This window comes from Schistocerca americana, chromosome 4, assembly GCF_021461395.2.
Source record: "Schistocerca americana isolate TAMUIC-IGC-003095 chromosome 4, iqSchAmer2.1, whole genome shotgun sequence".
Lineage (NCBI taxonomy): Eukaryota > Metazoa > Arthropoda > Insecta > Orthoptera > Acrididae > Schistocerca > Schistocerca americana.
In genome coordinates this window covers 291,716,310-291,736,128 of record NC_060122.1, presented here as the reverse complement: position 1 = coordinate 291,736,128, position 19,819 = coordinate 291,716,310, and the positions used below count along the sequence as shown (strand labels likewise).

At 45.2% G+C, this 19,819-nt stretch overlaps 1 protein-coding gene across 2 annotated transcripts in view; it reads left to right on the top strand.

Annotated features, from left to right (window-relative positions):
- Nucleotides 1–355: 355 nt before the first annotated feature.
- LOC124612742 (2-acylglycerol O-acyltransferase 2-like) overlaps nucleotides 356–19,819 on the top strand; it is a 116,213-nt gene continuing 96,749 nt past the window's right edge. Inside the window, exon 1 of one of the 2 annotated variants that reach the window (XM_047141124.1) lies at nucleotides 356–443. The gene's annotated coding sequence lies outside the window, so the exon portion shown is untranslated. Of the gene's footprint in view, nucleotides 448–19,819 lie in introns of both variants that reach the window. The other variant, XM_047141125.1, reaches the window with a different exon arrangement.

Below are 19,819 nucleotides of genomic sequence, written 5' to 3'. Positions count from 1 at the left end.
GTATATTGGATGCCTCAAAGAACCAAAATTCTTGAATAGCCCGATTCGTCGTTACTACGCCCAGGAAACGAGACAGGTGGTGGGATGCCTTTGCTTGGCACGGCGCGAGATCCGTTGGGCAGCGTATCAAGTTCAACGACCTGGCACGCACGGAATAGTAAAAGACGGCAGCCAGGAAAAAAAAAAGGAGCGTGCCTCTCTACACGCACGCCTCAACCTTGTCGCCTTTCGCTCTAATCCTCGGCTTAGCGACTGACTGGCAAAGGGCTGGTCCAGCGCGGCCGCTATTGCGTTCGAGGTAAACATGTTAACAGCGGACTGTCGGCCGGCGTGCGCGCGGAGCGGCAGTGGTGGGGGGCGAGCGGCGGCGGACACGGCCAGTCGTTCGTGAGCCGGGGCTCGGAGCGGAGGAGAACGCGCAGCGCTGCCTAGTGGGATTCTCAGTAAGTAAGCAGCGCGCCTTTTGTATGCCCGAGCTGTCTGCGCCAAGCTTCCGCCCCCCCCCCCCCCCCCGCTTTTTTTATGTGCTGGATCCATATCACTGTTCCTACAGTTCGTCTGCGAAGTAGATGTGTCCTTTGAGTACCAGCATATTTCGTCCCTTGCGTTCAGTTTAGCCTTAATACTACAACGGAAATATCTGCATCAGGTGATCCGTTGATAGGTAGCTTAGAACGACGTTGAATGGAATCCGCTGGCATCGCAGCTGTGATTAATACAGTCTTCACAGGTGTGTCACCGGGCGCAGTCCAGTCACGGTTGTCTGCAATGGGTAATTTTCATGTAGCCATCTGCTCACCTGATTTATTTCTCTAGAACGTTTGGAGACTACAGTCTCACGTTTGAATACTTGCCATTGCCGGGACAGCGTGCAAAAAGTGAACGTATGGCTTAGCGCATTTAGTTTCGCGCACTTGGACTTGTTTCCATGTTAAAGTGTCTAGTCCTGATAGTCTTGGACTCAATAACTTGTTACCTTCGTCGCGTCGCTTTTGTCATACGATAAGTACTTTGGTGTGTGTATACCGCTTGTATAAAGAGTGCTGCAGTCATGTAAGGTATCTACTTTCAAGGTTTCCGTTGTATTAATCGCGCAATTGTCTTTCTAAAAAGGCCGGTGCATTGAGACACGAAACTTTAACAGGAATTTTTCTGGGAATTATTCGTACACAGTGGAAACCCCAGCAACACTTCAGACTTATGTCGTCAGATCAGTTTGAACTGGTAGTACAGTCTGAGGTGCTGAGGAAACGTTCGGGAAAGCTATGAATGACGTACCGTATGTCAAATATCTGTGAACTCCGTGGATGGACGAGACTTGTGCAGATATGGATTTGGCTATTTCACAGCGTAATGTAGCTTACTTGAAATTCTGCTCTTGTAAGAAAAATCTTTACGTGAGGCATGTTCCATCATATCGATTTACATATACGGCAAAATCATTAAGCTTTCTGTGAATTGTCTAAGCAGTCTGCTTGGAGACATTTTGCAGCCTGGAGACATTGTTTGCCTTTGGCCTCGGCGAGTTTAAAGCTCCAGTGGTGTTGAGCCACAGTCGCGCAATTTTTTAAATGAATAAACCGCCGTTTGACTGTATATTAATGTATTTTCTTTACTATCTATATTTCGGATTTTATGCCATTGTCAAGTACTATGCTAAAAGTTCTTAGAGCTTTAACATGTTATCTGTTAAGGCACTCCAAAGCAGGTAAATAAGACTTGTTTACCTGTTTTGGACTGCCTTAATAGGCATGACATGTTGATGATCTAAGAACGTTTAGCTTTATACTTGATGACATAAAAGCAGATCTAGATGGTATAAGCGATACAGTAATACACTCAAATGGCGGTTTATTCATTCATAAACTTTTTTTTGAGATGTTGTTAATCAGATGTTTTAGGTAGAACCCTTGCAGTGTCTGAATCTACATCCATCTGTAGACCACTAGATTAGATTGTTTTCGTTCCATAGACCCAAAAATGAGAATTCTCATGGTTGTGGAACATGTCAGAAAGAATAACATAAGAACATGAAACATGTGTATACAATACTTACTATCCCGCTAATTTGTCAGGGGATTGTCAACACTGGTAAAAACATTAAACTGGAACTGTTAATATTCACAGAATTAATGCATAATTGAGGCTACTTCACATCACACTGGGTATTAAGGTAGCTTCCCATTCCATCCGTATATCGAGCACGAGAAGAATGATTCTTTTCCTCTGGGTGTAATGCAATTAGTCACCGAGCGACGTAGCACAGTGGTTGGACTTGCATTCGGGATGACGACGGTTAAAACCTCCGTCCGGCCATCCAGATTTAAGTTTTCCGTGATTTCCATAAACAGCTTGAGGCAAATTCCGGGACGGTTCCTCTGAAAGAGCACGGCAGATTTCCTTTCCCATCCTTCCCTAATCAGAGCTTGTGCTCCGTCTCTAATGACCTCGGTGTCGACGGGATGTTCAACACTAATCTCCTCCTCCGTAACTAGTCTAATCTTATCACTGTGTCATCTACGGCGGCGACACTGAGGGGGGGAGGAGAATGACCGTAATATGTTTCTAGATTCTTCACTCATCTAGACTTGCGGCCACTTCAAAAGAACTAATGCCTCGTCTAGTGAGGATATTAAACCAGATGTCTGCCTCATGCATTGCCACTGTCGTCGCATACAAAATAGTTGCAGAGAGCGTTGAACTTCCGGAGGCTGCGGACGCGCAAACTGATAAATAATGCACGCTTATGATGCTGATATCCTGACAGTTGAAAAATCTGACGAGTCTACTGCTTGGAGGTTTCTCAATCGCGTAAGTTAAACATAGACATCAAATGTTCAGGAGATGAGGTGCCTTTCCTCTTTGTTGCTTATGAGGAACAGGCGAAGGTTGTCGCGTGCGGAAAATACCGTCGCGCGATATATGCGCCAGAATTCTTCGGAAAAGCGGAAGGAAGCGACTCGTCAGCGCGCATAACCGGTTTTCCGAGGGCTGCCTTTCGTTTGCGCAGATTCCTGACTCAAGAGCACAACCTGTTTGTCGCACAGGACTTTCGCGGGGCAAACGAAGGTCATAAACGTTTATGAAGGCCAGTGGATTAAAACCACTTTACGTCCTTGTCTTTTACGAGTAATGTAGCAGCCGTAACTGAGTTACAAATTCAACAGTAAATGCTTCGAACAAAAATACTCGCTCGTAGTTTTTAAATTTTTGCTATATTTTTAACTTTCTCTTTGTGAAACACTGGTCTCGTAAACGTGCGTCTGTCTGAAAAGGTGTGTGAGCTTGCATCTAGTCCATTGAAGCAAAACTTAAGAGATTCGTGCACTAAACTAAGCGGCAGTGTCTCCAGATTTTAACAAATGCGGTAAACGGAGCCAAAAATCAATTTTAGCATACTTTGGGAAACCTTGCTAAAAGTTGAGGGGCAATGTTTTTACATAGATGACTATACCATAGCTTAAGCTTATACTTCTTGTGCACACTAACAAGTATACTAAAACTTTCCTTTCCCAATTTGGAACACTATTTCCCATAACGTTTAATATCGTGGCTGGGGCGAGTTCCTGTACTGATACCGAATATTTCAGTGTGAGTAGATTTTATTAAAGTGTTATTAATCTGTAGGATTTTGGCATGATGTGGTCTTCGCAATGCCCGTCTTCCCTCATAGAAGTGGTGTATAATAAGCTAAACTTCACGAGTTTCCTGATTTGAGATTGCAATCTTGGGTCTGCCAGGTTATTTGAAGTAGTTTTGGTCTGTATTTGGAGACGAAAGGGGTAACATTTATCCCCTGCGTTGCAAACAATTTAGTCTGAATCCACTACCCCAAGCTGACAAGTTTTCACGTTCTTGTTTTCTAAATAAATACCCACGAGCAATGTTGAAAATCAATGCTGGTAAGTAATTCGGTGTTTGTCTGAGGTAGTTCCACACGATGTTAAGATTGTTCTAGCAACAAACTCTTAACTTACTTAAACAATGTGCAAACAGCCGAGCTGCATCGTGCCTTTGTTTCCACATTAATATTGTCTTTCAATAAAGTGAACTGTTTATGGACTCGGAAGATCAGACAGGAAGAGAGCAAGTTCGTGTGATGCTTTGTAAGGTCGGGACTGCTTGGAATGAGCAGTGCTCGATGTTTCCCGAGGCCGCCTGCCGTTTTGGTTTAAGTCGGATATAGGGAATGTTTTCATGTAAATATGCAAGGTCGCTTATTACCATGGTCCTTTTCAACAAGTACTCGTGACAAAATGTTGATAGCAAATTAGACAAACCTTGTATTAAGACAGTGCTTTACAGACCACTGCATTGTCCAAATCAGTTTTTGGCTTGGTTTATTTTAAGGATCAATTTAGGGGGCGCCTCATCTTGTCCTCCCACAATATAGCGCCTACACGTCTCAATGAGAACGTAAACACAGCTAAGCTACAAGCGAGCAATTTAAAAAGGAATTTTCATTTGGTTATCAAGAAAACATTTATGACGGCTTTATTAGATATATGAAGTGCTACAGCTCCAATATCAACCTAATTCACAAAGATAATTTCCTGAAATACCAAGGCCTGTGCTTCCAGAGCGGGCTCCAGGATTTTGCCGCCTCGTGTGGAATTTAAATGCCGCTCCTATCCCCCCCCCCCCCTCCCCGCCCACCGAGAGACTTCTGTCAAGTCTGAAAGGTGGGAGATGAGGTACTGACGGCAGTAAAGCTGTGAGGACGGGTGGTGAGTCGTGCTTGGGTAGCTCAGTCGGCAGAGCACTTGCCCGTGAAAGGCAAAAGCCCCGAGTTCGGGTCTTGGTCCGGCGCGCAGTTTTAATCTGCCAGGAAGTTTAAGGGTTTGACAGGTTTTTTGTTACCTTAAATATTCTCTTTCCATTGAGGTTTGTGTCGAGAAAAAGGGGGGAGGGGGTGAGTGAGTGAAAACTTAAAGAAGTTAGATAAAGTACAAAAAATTCAGGACCGTGAGAAGAGCAATTTGAATGGTGTTAGTGGCAGAGCCAAAGGAGAGGGAGTGGTGGGGGATGCCATACATCTTCCTATGTGTAAACGTCCCAACGTCTTGGTTAAAGACTGGCATGTTATGGGCAACGCATAGTTTATATACTCGTTTTCTATTTTTTACAAAGTATTTGTAAGCGATACTCTAATAGGCGTTTATAGAATTGTTAGGCCATCATATGCTGCCATTTAACTTTATTTCTTTATTATGTTCACTTTTGTAGGTATATTTCAAGTGTTTGGCAGGTGTCTGGTAGAAATAAACATCACGTGCTTTGTTGACGTGCTTGAATATAACCAATTATTGTTTGACAAAATACGATCTGACTTCCTACTCATGTTCCCATGGTTTACAGGATTTATTAAATTATGTGAGGTCTCTACCAGGTGGTACTACAGTGACGTCATTGTCACAGAAAAGCCGGGAGATGCTGACATCTTGCGTAGACAACTGAGTTCTCAAAAAGATATACTGGAGAAATTCTGTTCCGGGGAGAAGACGGAGACCACTTCCACCTCGTACATGACTGCGTCTATTCCTCGAGGAGATGCAGATGTTGGTTCCGAAATGATGCATTTATTTCCTCCAGAATTACGAAGCTCCATAGGCAGAAAAGGGCAATTGCAGCAGTGTCAGACACCGGCTGGCTTAATGTACTGTTATACTATGTGCAAAAGGGGTATGGCCGCGGACAAATTTGAGTTAAAGGAGCCATTAAGACTACCTTATCCAGCTTGAATTGTACGATGGGAAACTTGCCTCTCAGGATACCAAACAATACTGGCAGGGGGAAGTAGTAAATCTGAAGGTGACAGCGAACAGCGGCACGCAAATAAAGCACCATGTAAAGTCTCATTCGAGACGCAAACAGATCGTTACAGGAAAAGGGTGCAACCCGTCAACAGTCGCGCGCCAGATTCTTTCCGTACTAATTCAGTACAATTCTATACCACCTGACATCACAAACGTGCTTACAATTGATCATGGTTACTTTATGAATTTTATTGATCCTAAATTTAAGAGGTTTTTGATATGGGCTTAGTTATACAAAGAGCTGTTAATGATTTGGACCTTAGGGTAATTGAATCAATTTTATGTTCTGGTCTACAGGATAGTATATTTTATGCTTCTTCTAACAATATATGGGACTATTATTACACTTTGGGCGACTGACAAGCACGTCAACTGCCAGTAGCAGTCTTTGCTATTTTGGTAGACGCAACCAAAGTGACAAACGCCAGAGCTCCCGTTGTCATCTGTTTCACAATACCGTAAACAATTTCCAGTAAGACACAAGGCTAGATTTCATAAATCATTTGTATTTACAAGTTATCACTCTTCATCTATGTAAAATATTGTCGTGTTCAATTCGTCCTTTTAGAACCGTATTCAAGTTATAAGATTTCGTCTCCGCGCCAGTGTTCTTGCGTCCACAGTATCCTAGTTTTCGAAAGCCATTTTGAGGAAGAGGTAATCAGTGGAATCCATATAAGAGCTTGAGGGATGTTACAATACCTCCTATTTTAAACTAATCAATGGTAACCGAATTTTAAAATAGAATGCAGTGATCATGCCACTGGACTAGCTTCCGGGGAGAGCGGGGTTCGACTGCACGATCGCCCACGCAGATTCCATTGTTTCTCTAAAACTTCTGCCGATCCTTTAAATTGCAGCACGACGAAGGTCGTATGCAACAGACGGAACGACGTGTACAGCGTGCTTGGATATGCAATCGTTCGGAACACACAGGACTCACGTCATATACATTTTGCGCAAGAGGAAAATTTCGCAGTGGGTTTCCCATTTAGAAATCACAACTGAATGTTTGTCTGAAGTCTCGTGCCTGCGTGTCGGAATTTGACAGTGGCAGCATTGTGGCGTATCTGGACAGCGGTTTATCGTTCTGCGGTACTGCTGCTCGCTAACGTCGGATCATATGGCTCACGCGAATATGCAAGGTCTGTAGAAGAAATACGGTTTGGCAGTGACAGTTCTAAAGTGCTACTGGCCGACGATGTGACGTCACTGAGGGTCAGCAGGAGCCTCAGGAACAGCGCTGCAACATGTGAGCCGGAGCATTTACGCAATGTATTTGTGGAATGCTTTGGTTTCCAATGACATATGACACGTAAATTGATAAGCTGCTACTGCACGAAAGTTACTGCTACGTTCGTAGCTTCCCCAGCTCTTACACACACTGGTGACTTGAATAAAATTCATTCAACCGTCACATCGAAACGTATAGAGATCACAAAGTTAAAGATAGTCTTTTGTAGTTTTCTGTTGGAAATGAGTACATAGTTTGAGTCGGCTGTGAAGAAAGTTTTACTGAGAAATCAAGGTCTAGATAAAGCACTATTTAAATTTTGTATGCATCACAAAAAAACTGGTACGTGGACATTGTGGTTTTCGCTAAAGTACTTGTGCAAGTGCCGTAAGAAAACATTTTTTGTCACATATACTTTATTCTTTGTCACACCACTCCCTTTTCGATTTTCATCGAAGTGAGATGATAACGTTAATTAAAGTTCTTAAAATTCACCTAAATAAGACTTCAGCTTGGGAATACAATAGCAGCAGTGGACATTGCTCCGCGAGCAGTAATATCGCATGGATATTTCTACTCTGTGCCCGTCCTCGGTCATGGAGTGGGGTTTATTATATTTAATAATTCAAAAATAATTGTGGAGAAAATAAATTGTTGTGTGTATTAAACAATCGGTATTATGAAACGTATGCGAAAGTCTGAGTGTTTCTACTCGTTCACACTGAAATGACTTGACGGGCTTGGAAGAAATTTGGAATGGAATTGTCTTACACCCGGAATAACAAATGGACTAATTTTTATTCCGAAAACGTGATTACTGCTTGCGGGGAAAGGGTAATGAAACTAGTCATTCATGAAAGTTAACTATTAAATCAGTACTTAAAGTTCAGCGTCGAGATTAGCTGTATACTGTTTTGACAAATGAAATATGTACATAAATCTAAGACGGCAGAAATGTTCACGTAGGATAAAATCAATGAACTCCGTGAAAGTGTAACATATACTGATGAAAATATTTCACAGCACTTGGATGCGCTAAGATTGTGTGCTGGCGCCAGGTAGGGCACAACGGAGCTGAGAAAGCATACCATGCAGGCCACCATCACCGGCAGAGCCAATGGAGAAACTGTATAGATACCACAAATTCCTATCGTTCCAACAAACTTTCCTTTCCAGTTCAAGCGCTCGCAGTTCCCTTTGAAAGTGGCCTTGTAAATGAGTCAAGGACAACGTTAAGTGGCAGAGATTCATCTGGGGACAAGATGTTTTTTGCACGAGCAGCTCTTTATTGCCTGCACGCTTCTAGCGAAAGCCTGAAATCTCTAAATATATGCAGAGAACAAAAATTCAGGGAAAGATCTACAAACACTTTTTACTGTGGATTTCTGGCTCTCCGTATGCACCAAGACAATTATCTTTTCCATTCTAGGCATGTCGCAAACAGTTGCGAAATTTACTCCCTTCCCAGGCACATTTTGTAATTCGATAATCGGTCGTATAATTTTTTTTTCATTAAGTAAACGAATGAATTGTAAGCGATGTGTATTGTCAGCTTCTCCCATAGTTTTTTTTTTCGCACGGTATGCTGGGGCACAAATGTCTCGTGACTCAGTTTCTTCAAGAGAACTTTTGTGATAGCGCAATTACGTGGTTAGTGAGTTACTGCAGTAACATTTCTTTGTAAATAATTGGTTAACCGCAGGTAACACCGAAGGATGCAGTTAATAGGCTCCGTACGACATGTTTGCAGGAAAAATAGTTCACAAAACTGTAATTGATAATAGGGTTTTGAAAGGGCCTTCCTCCAAATTTTGGCAAAGATTAACAACGGCACCAGATTCTATGGACACAAAAACATCTTTGTACATGAAAAGGGCTTTATTCTACACTCTGTAAACGTTTTTGCGACTTCGGTACAGCGACATCATCTTTGGAGCCATTTACTACTGGAATAATGCCCTTTCAGCGGTGATCATTGATCTTCTTCGCATGACACTAAACGAATTCCTAAAGCACTGTGCATTACGTTTCGCTTTTTGTAGTTCAGATGTTATTTCTGAAAAAGTGTTGCGAGATGTAAAATGGCGTCAAGTATTGATCTGAAACGTACCGACAGTATCTAGAAAAGTAGAACATAATGTTGGAACTTTCGAACAGAATTTTGCAAAAAAAGTCTTGATTATACTACCCACACAGGGAAACGTTGCAGAAAGAAAGGTTGATAACGACGAATGTCAGTACAACGCTTTCATAGCTGTATCAAAATACGAGGTGCATTCAAGTTCTAAGGCCTCCGATTTTTTTCTCCAGACTGGAAAGAGATAGAAACATGCGCATTGTTTTAAAATGAGGCCGCATTCATTGTCAATACGTCCCAGAGATGGCAGCACTGTACGCCAGATGGAATTTTACCGCCAGCGGCAAGAATGAGAACTGTTTTAAATAGTTAAAATGGCGACGTTTCCCTTACTTGAACAGCGTGCAATCATTCGTTTTCTGAATTTGCGTGGTGTGAAACCAATTGAAATTCGACAGTTGGAGACATGTGGTGATGAAGTTATGGGTGTGTCGAAAGTGCGTTCGTGGGTGCGACAGTTCAATGAAGGCAGAACATCGTGTGACAACAAACCGAAACAACCTCGGGCTCGCACAAGCCGGTCTGACGACATGATCGAGAAAGTGGAGAGAATTGTTTTGGGGGATCGCCGAATTACTGTTGAACAGATCACCTCCAGAGTTGGCATTTCTGTGGGTTCTGTGCACACAATCCTGCATGACCTGAAAATGCGAAAAGTGTCATCCAGGTGGGTGCCACGAATGCTGACGGACGACCACATGGCTGCTCGTGTGGCATGTTGCCAAGCAATGTTGACGCGCAACGACAACATGAATGGGACTTTCTTTTCGTCGGTTGTGACAATGGATGAGACGTGGATGCCATTTTTCAATCCAGAAACAAAGCGCCAGTCAGCTCAATGGAAGCACACAGATTCACCGCCACCAAAAAAATTTCGCGTAACCGCCAGTGCTGAAAAAATGATTGTGTCCATGTTCTGGGACAGCGATGGTGTAATCTTTACCCATTGCGTTCCAAAGAGCACTACAGTAACAGGTGCATCCTACGAAAATGTTTTGAAGAACAAATTCCTTCCTGCACTGCAACAAAAACGTCCGGGAAGGGCTAAGCGTGTGCTGTTTCACCATGACAACGCACCCGCACATCGAGCTAACGTTACGCAACAGTTTCTTTGTGATAACAACTTTGACGTGATTCCTCATGCTCCCTACTCACCTGACCTGGCTCTTAGTGACTTTTGGCTTTTTCCAACAATGAAAGACACTCTCCGTGGCCGCACATTCACCAGCCGTGCTGCTATTGCCTCAACGATTTTCCAGTGGTCAAAACAGACTCCTAAAGAAGCCTTCGCCGCTGCCATGGAATCATGGCGTCAGCGTTGTGAAAAATGTGTACGTCTGCAGGGCGATTACGTCGAGAAGTAACGCCAGTTTCATCAATTTCGGGTGAGTAGTTAATTAGAAAAAAAATCGTAGGCCTTAGAACTTAAATGCACCTCGTATATTACGTTTATCGGTGCATATTGCCTCTGAAAATAAGATGAAAAGTGTTTTCGTTTTACTTTTTTAGTTGCCATGCCAAGAGTCTCGAAAAGCTTACAGGAAATGACTATATAGGTATACTGCAGTGCTTTCAAGAGTTTAACACAAAAATGAACAGGACGCATTTTTAATTGGTTTCCTTGTTGCAAAACCAATACGTAGGACGACGTCCATGGAGGATGAGCCTTCTAGGAAATGGTCAAATGTCTGATTTTTCTCCCAGTAAACAATGGACGACGTAGTGTCCCATACAGCTTTAGTTTCTCTCTTTGGTGTAACAAGGAAATTACTACGTATACTTAATTGTTTCGGCAGTTGTCCGCAAGAAGTGCGGGGTATTGGTAATAAGAACCGTGTTATAGCACTTGCACAAGTGAAACTCATACATGATCGCACAATTATTTCCTGAACAAGGGTCACGTAAATCTCACGTGAATTTAGATATTTGGACTCCAGGCATACAATTCAGGGTACTTATGGCTTGTCTCAAAAAATAAATCCCATTTCTGGAATAATACTACGCCAAATATTTTAGGAAACATTTCAATCTTTCATTCGGTTCATCACTAGTTGACAAATGCATGAAATGAGAACTAGGAAATGAAGTGTCCTCTGTAGAACGATATTGCTAAAAGAATAGTTGCTGCGAGGCTCATGGCTTCGAAGTTCAAAGTGTTTCAAGTAAGGCCAAGAGACTGTAGCTTTTTCTGTAAGTTAAATACGCAAAGAGCCTATTATACGTATGCACAATCACACCTACTCACGGGTGTAAGAGGAGTATCCAGCCAACTTTTGAAATAATTTTGGCCGCACAGCTTGAAATTTCGGTGCGTTACACCAGTTTCTAACTTTTTTGCAGCGTGGGATTTTTTATAGTCTCCGGATCGTACTAGCAATCATAGCTGAATCCACTGTATTCTAGTTTTGGTAGATGACGCCAATAATCGATATTCTTGCCTGGGGACTGCCTGATCCACATCCTGCTCTGGTTCTAAGACTAGTAGTGCCAAGCTGTCGATCCGGGTTCTAACACCACCGCCTAGAGGTGGTGGTGGTGGTTCTAACCTCCCTCGTGTCATTTTTTTTTTCTTTTCGCTGTTCGCTTTATTTTTGTCAGTGTCGTGGTGTAACGTCCTTGTCAACAGTGATGTGTATGTTAGGGAGCTATAACACCATTTGATTCTGCACAACTACTCTATTTAGGAGCCGAAAGGAAGTGGCTTTCAAATGGGAACCGCAAACGTTTGATGACAAGTCGACAAACCAACCGAATCTTCCATCGTTTGGTGTATCATACACGGCATTAGTGACGGTGTGTCATATTATAGGAATAGCTTATCGACTTACCTAATTTGTACAACTGGTAAATGAGATATGCCTCCTTGCCCGATATAGGTGTTCGTATGTGTGAATGTGATCACTCCAAAGAAAATGACGAAAACATTATAGTTTGTCATGTAAGTTGCAACAAATAAACGCACAGGTTTCACAATCACAGTTTCTCTATGCTCTGACAAAACATTTGTTTTTAACGTTTCTGAAGTTCTGTTCCGTTTTGGAAGTTTTGAACCTTTAATTCCTTTGTTGTAATATAGTTCACACTCGTTCGTTTGTTTTCATTTCTGTGAGACGTCTATAAGTTATCTCGCATGCTCTCACTATTCATCACACTTACTTGTGATGGTAACGTAGTCTTACCGTACGACTCATACACTGAAACGCCAAAGAAACTGGTATAGGAATGCGTCTTCAAATACAGAGATACGTAAACAGGCAGAATAGGGCGCTGCGGTCGGCAACGCTTATATAAGACAAGTGTCTGGCTCATTTGTTACGTCGGTTACTGCTGGTACAACGGCAGGTTATCAAGACTTACGTGAGTTTGAACTTGGTGTTATAGTCCGCGCACGAGCGATGGGACAGAGAATCTCCCAGGCAGTGATGAAATGGGTATTTCCGGTACGACCATTTCACGAGTGTATCGTGAATGTCAGGAATCTGGTAAAACATCAAATCTCCATCACTGCGGCCGGAAAAAATTCCTGCTAGAACTGGACCAACGACGACTGAATAGAATCGTTCAACGTGACAGAAGTGCAACCCTTCCGCAGATTGCTGCAGATCTCACTGGTGGGCATCAACAAATGTCAGATGCAAACCATTCAACAAAGCATCATCGATACGGGCTTTGGGAACCGAAGTCCCATTTCAGTACCCTTGACAACTGCACAACACACAGCTTTGTCTCGCCTGAGCCCGTCAACATTGACATTGGACTGTTGATGACTGGGAACATGTTGCCTGGTCGGATGAGTCTCGTTTCAAATTGTATCGAGCCGATTGGCGTGTACGAGTATGGAATCGATGGATCTTGCATGTCAGCAAGGGAGTGGTCAAGCTGATGGAGACTCTGTAATGGTGTAAAGCTTGTGCAGTTGGAGTGACGTGGGGCCCCTAATACGTATAGGTATGACCGACAGGTGACACGTACGTAAGCATCCTGTCAGACCACCTGAATCCATTCGTGTCCATTGTGCATTCAGACGGACTCGGGCAATTCCAGCAGGACAATGCGACGCCCCATACGTCCAGAATTGTTAGTGGGGTTCCAGGAACACACGTTAGAGTTGAAACACTTTCGCGTGTTGCCGAACTCCCCAGACATGAGCATCATTGAGCATATCTGGGATGCTTTGCAACGTGCTGTTCAGATCTCCACTCCCTTGTTCTATTACGGATTTATGGACAGCCCTGCAGGATTCATGGTGTCATTTCCCTGCAGCACTACTTCACATATTAGTCGAGTCCATGCCATGTTGTGTTGGGGCACTTCTGCATGTTCGCAGGGGCCCTACACGATATTAGGTAAGTTTAAAAGTTCCTTTGGCTGTTCAGTGTATAACCAATGGATAGTACGACAAATGTCAAGACTACAGAAAGAGAACACACATTGCAATCACCGGACTGACAGTTCACAATATTGTGAAAAAAATTAAAAATCGCACGATGGAGTTTTGAACCTGGCTTGTCCAACACCATGACCACTTACCTATAACGTCATTGCTCTTTCAGGCTGCTCTTTATTGCACTTACTGTTCTTGGACCATTCACTGTTTCGATTTTGCTGTTTTTGCGCAGTTCAGTATACCTTCCTGTTTTCGTGCTTGATCTGTGTTCAGCCTTTGACAGGCTATCCACCGGACAGCACAGGTTTGCACAGGATAGAGTAGCATGGAGAGCTGCATCAAACCAATCTCTGGACTGAAGACCGCGACATCATCATCCACTGGACCTATTACCACTAAATCGGAGGGGGGGGGGGGGGGGGGCTGCGATGGGAGTTTCCCACATCAGGATGTCGCCCATTGGAAACATAATTGTCATTTGTTGCCGGGGGACTGGCATACCACCTATTACCTACGATGAATGATGAACTCTGGCATAGTTGAAACAGCGAGGAATGACGTGCCCCCTACCTGTCACTCAGACTTAGTAGACTCGATTCCCAACCAGGGTTAGAGCCGTTGTTGCTGCCAAAGGTGAAAGTACGGTACACTTTCACAGCTTTCATATCCCAAATCACTTACAAATTTAATCATTTATTGTTCCTAGTACACTGGATATGCACAACAGTAAAATCCAGTTTTATGGAAGTAAGTGGTTCCAGAAACCTTTTAAAGTCTTAAAAATGTGTGTTGTATATACGCAGACTGAAGTGATTAATGGAAATATTTACTAAGGCCAGGATTCGAACCTTGATCTCCACAAGGCAGACCTAACCCTGCACAGTGGCTTTGCATATATCATAGATGTTAGAGACTTGGAAAGGTTCCTGGAACTATATAGTTCACAGCACATATACCTGCGTTTCAGGCAGGATCACCTATTTCTTTCTATGCTTAGGTGGTATTACTGTACAGTTGGAGAGCCTTTGCAGTGCTGTTCGAGTTTGGGAGCGAGACCAAGTGAGCTGATGCGTGAGAGGAAATTCGGTGTGAGGAAGGTGGTGAGCTAGGTTAGTCCATGAAGCTCTTAAAAGCCACTGTGCTAGTGTGTCATAGTGGTAATGCATCTCCCTAGTGAGTAGCAGACCTAGGTTCGAATCCCAGCCTTCTCACAAATTTCCATTCGTCACCTCAGTTTGCATATAGAAAACTTACACACACACACACTATATATATATATATATATATATATATATGGGGGGGATTGAGGTGTCTCCTGCTGCATGGTGGGTCTGCAGTCCCTTCGACCCTTCCTTTGTCGGCATTTGCCTTGGTCATTCCTTTCTAGTGTTTTACATGCTTTTAGACGCTTTTTGGGACTTACCTGATAAAAAGCTGGCATGGCTGCCCCCTATTCATTTGTCAACAAATTTGGGGGCATGGATTGCTTTATTCTCCTTCAGATTTACCAAGTCCTTGTCTAATCCTTGTCTTTCACGGTTGAGTGGCACGTTCAGCTGTAAATTGTTGGACCCAGTCCATTATAGTGAAGCGGGACTGACCACCTTCCAGTCTAGTCCAGTAAACACTGTGCTTGCCCAAGGGATCTGCTCTTCAGTTCTGATGGTACCATCACCGTCCAACAATTTCCTAATCCTTCTACTTATTGAATTCTCCATGTAAGGGCATCGACTCCTCCCCTTCCTGACACCCTTACCAGATCGAGTGCCTCTCGAGGCCCTCTGCCACAACATTCGCCTAACGTCTTAGATTGTGCTTTCCATGCTCTTCAGGAGTATGAGTGCTGCTGCTATTCACACAGGTGGCTCTAAAACCATGGATAAAATGCAGTATGCTTCTACATCTTCCACCAGTCAGCAACATATGTTGTTGCCAGGAACATGTTGCGGTTTTATGGTAGAGCAGGTAGCCATGAACAAAGCCCTACATTTTATTAAACAACGTCTCTAGACACATTTAATGTGTAATGGCTCAGTGAGCAGTCTACAGGCTACTGATTGACGTTACTCATGTAACCTTGTTGTATTTGCTAGTCATGACCTTTCCTCTGACTTAGGTGTATTATATGCTCAGCAGTCATTCTCTTGGTCCCAAGTCACGTGGGTATCCCGGGGAATGAAATGGCCGACCATATGCCTAGAGAATCGATTACCCGCCCGCCATTGACTTCGACGATTCTGGGTGTTGATTTGCAGGTGCAAATAAGATCTCTCCTCATTTGGAAGTGGAACATCTGGTGGGCTACTGCCTCCTCTAAAAAGCTCTGCACTATCAGCTGCTGCTACAAGGAGCTCATTTTCCTCCCAGAAGGAATCCATAATCCCATGTCAACCCTGCACCAGTCATACTATCTTAACTTAATTTTCTCCTTTGTAATTAGTCACCCCCATGTTGTGGTTGTAGAGCATTACAGACAGTAGCTCATATCTAGATTGAATGCCCTCTTGTTTGGCTCACTATGACTGTGAAGCATGGTCTTCCATATTCTTTCTCTAATATTGGCAGATGACTCGTGGACAGTGGAACTGGATCTCTTTTTTTCTCAATGAATAAGTGATTTTCATCCTCAATCACTAAGTTTTAAATTTCTAGCGGAATGGGAGGAGGGGGAAGATATATTGTCGGGATTGAGGTACCTCCCACTGCATGCTGGGTCTAGAGCTCCTCGATCCTACCTCTCACCAGCTGCGTTGGTCATCCTTCTTACTATTTTAATTGCTTCTGAATGCAGATAGCCCCCTTTCTCTGACATCAACTATTTTCCATTTTAGGAGTTGCACTCTGAATAATAGGTAGTGTTCCCCTCTTTAACAGCAACAGCAGCAGTAGCAGCAGCAACAACCGGTTGGAGGTGGGATGTGTGATGGGCCTGCATAAGGGATTGCCCCCCCCCCCCCCCCCCACCCACCCCACATGCTCGCAGTTCTGGAAGATAATTGCTTGGCCCCACATACCTACTGACCTAACTATCTCTCATTTTGTTATCATCGCTCCATGTGATACGTTACGTTTTTAGCCTTCCCACTTTCATTATGACGAATCACCTGGAATTATCCTGAGGTGGTCTTTGTCCTTCATTGGGTTTGCAGGGGTCATATGTGAAGGGGTTTCTCTCATCAAAGGTGAGCCTTGGGGAGAGACCTCGATTTTACCACTCCTACATACTTCCATAATCCGATCAAATTTCTCCCAGATGTTACTAACTCCAGATCAGCTACCTTTTGAGTGAGGAACTCATCAGCTCTGTGTTTCGCTAAGTAACCCTAACTGACCACCCATCTTTATTTCATCCTCTACTCCAAGGGGTAGAGATGGTGGTTTGATCCCCCCTGCAGGTCCGGGGGTTACAATAGGCCCGAGGTATTCCTGCCTGTCATAAGTGGCGACTAAAAGGAGTCCCTCCCCATCAAGGGGGTAGTTTGCACCTGCGTCCGGAGACTGCGGTTCCACGACTTATATTTGTAGTCATTTTGGTTTTTCACTTATTTTGGTTTCTTCTTTCCTTTGTTTGGTTCCTTTCTTTGTCCTTCTCCATCTCACTGTCTTCCTTACTTTTTCCCTTGCCTCCTCCTCCTTGCCTTCTTGTCCTCCTCCTCCTCCTTGCCTTCTTCTCCTCCTCCTCCTCCTTGCCTTCTTCTCCTCCTCCTCCTCCTCCTCCTCCTCCTCCTCCTCGCCTTCTTCTCCTCCTCCTCCTCCTCGCCTTCTTCTCCTCCTCCTCCTCCTCCTCGCCTTCTTCTCCTCCTCCTCCTCCTCGCCTTCTTCTCCTTCTCCTCCTCCTCGCCTTCTTCTCCTTCTCCTCCTCCTCGCCTTCTTCTCCTTCTCCTCCTCCTCGCCTTCTTCTCCTTCTCCTCCTCCTCGCCTTCTTCTCCTTCTCCTCCTCCTCGCCTTCTTCTCCTTCTCCTCCTCCTCGCCTTCTTCTCCTTCTCCTCCTCCTTGCCTTCTTCTCCTTCTCCTCCTCCTTGCCTTCTTCTCCTTCTCCTCCTCCTTGCCTTCTTCTCCTTCTCCTCCTCCTTGCCTTCTTCTCCTTCTCCTCCTCCTTGCCTTCTTCTCCTTCTCCTCCTCCTTGCCTTCTTCTCCTTCTCCTCCTCCTTGCCTTCTTCTCCTTCTCCTCCTCCTTGCCTTCTTCTCCTTCTCCTCCTCCTTGCCTTCTTCTCCTTCTCCTCCTCCTTGCCTTCTTCTCCTCCTCCTCCTCCTTGCCTTCTTCTCCTCCTCCTCCTCCTCCTCCTTGCCTTCTTCTCCTCCTCCTCCTCCTCCTCCTCCTCCTCCTCCTTGCCTTCTTCTTCTCCTCCTCCTCCTCCTCCTCCTCCTCCTTGCCTTCTTCTCCTCCTCCTCCTCCTCCTCCTCCTCCTTGCCTCCTTCTCCTCCTCCTCCTCCTTGCCTCCTTCTCCTCCTTCTCCTCCTCCTAGCCTCCTTCTCCTCCTAGCCTCCTCCTTCTCCTCCTAGCCTCCTCCTTCTCCTCCTAGCCTCCTCCTTCTCCTCCTAGCCTCCGCCTCCTTCTCCTCCTCGTCTGCCTCCTCCTCCTTCTCCTCCTCGTCTGCCTCCTCCTCCTTCTCCTCCTCGTCTGCCTCCTCCTCCTCCTTCTCCTCCTCGTCTGCCTCCTCCTCCTCCTTCTCCTCCTCGTCTGCCTCCTCCTCCTCCTCCTTCTCCTCCTCGTCTGCCCCCTCCTCCTCCTTCTCCTCCTCGTCTGCCCCCTCCTCCTCCTCCTTCTCCTCCTCGTCTGCCCCCTCCTCCTCCTTCTCCTCCTCCTCGTCTGCCCCCTCCTCCTCCTTCTCCTCCTCCTCGTCTGCCCCCCTCCTCCTCCTTCTCCTCCTCGTCTGCCCCCTCCTCCTCCTTCTCCTCCTCGTCTGCCCCCTCCTCCTCCTCCCCCGAGACAGTCTGTTTTTTCTCTTCCTTTTTTCTTCTTTCCTGCCTGTGCGTGCCTTAAGGCCAAGCCACATGTTTGCACATGTAGCCGGTGATGGGGGTAACTTGTAATTCCCCGCCCTGGGTAGACAAGTAAGTCACGCACGTACCCCTGGTAAAGGATTGCCCACGGAGGGGTGATTGCCTGAGTTGACACCTTCCAACCATGCCGATTGGTCCCTCCATCCGTTTCTCGGGAGGTGTGACCTGAGGCGTAAACATTCACCTAAGACGGGAGTGAACCTTGAGAGGGTCCCCACAAGGAAGGAGCGCACCATCGGAGACGTTGGCAATCATGGAGGATTCCTCCGCAATGGATTTCTCTTCTTCTCTCTCGACTTCTGCCCAAAAACGGAAACTTGACCAGCAACCAGTGACAAAAGTACTACTGCCTGCCCCAAACTTCCTCGTAGTTTCTCGATCCGAGGATGGAAAGGTTTTTTCATCTGTCAACCCTTTCGTTATCCAGAAGGGCGTAGATGCCGTAGCCGGATCTGTCAAGTCTTGTACCATGATGTGTAACGGTACCTTGTTACTAGAAACTGAGAGCGCTTTTCAGGCACAAAAACTGCTTCGGGCCACACTCCTGTACACGTCCTTGTCTGGGTGGAGGCTCACCGCACTTCGAATTCGTCGCGTGGTGTGGTATATACTGGATCACTCGACGGATTGACTGACGAGGAGATTCAGTCTTTCCTCGCTGAGCAGGGCGTGACGGCTGTCCATAGGGTCATGAAAAAGGTCAACAATGACCTTGTACCGACCCGGACACTTTTCTTGACCTTTGATAGTGTTCAGTTGCCGTTGCGCATCAAAGCGGGCTACGAAGTTATTTTTGTTCGCCCCTATGTCACGACACCTACGCGCTGCTACTAGAGTCGGCGTTTTAATCACACTCGCCAGTCTTGTTCTAATGCGGCTAAATGTGTCACTTGTGGCAGGGATGCCCATGAGGGTGACTGTCCACCTCCGTCTCCTCGTTGTGTGAACTGTGAGGGTGACCATGCAGCGTCCTCCTGGGACTGTCTCATCTACAAGGAAGAACACTGTATACAGGAAATTCGGGTCAAAGAGAAAGTGTCCACCTCGGCTGCTCGCAAGCTATTTGCTAGTAGGAAGCCCACGCTGCTCCCAGCAGGGAAATACAGTACTGTCCTCGCCTCTCCTTAGACTACCAGGGAGGTGGCGATGTAGACATGCGATCTGACCTTCAGAACTACGGTCGTCCGTTCGGCCAGTGCTAAGATCGCCCAGTCAACGTCTCCTCTTACTCCCGTCACCCC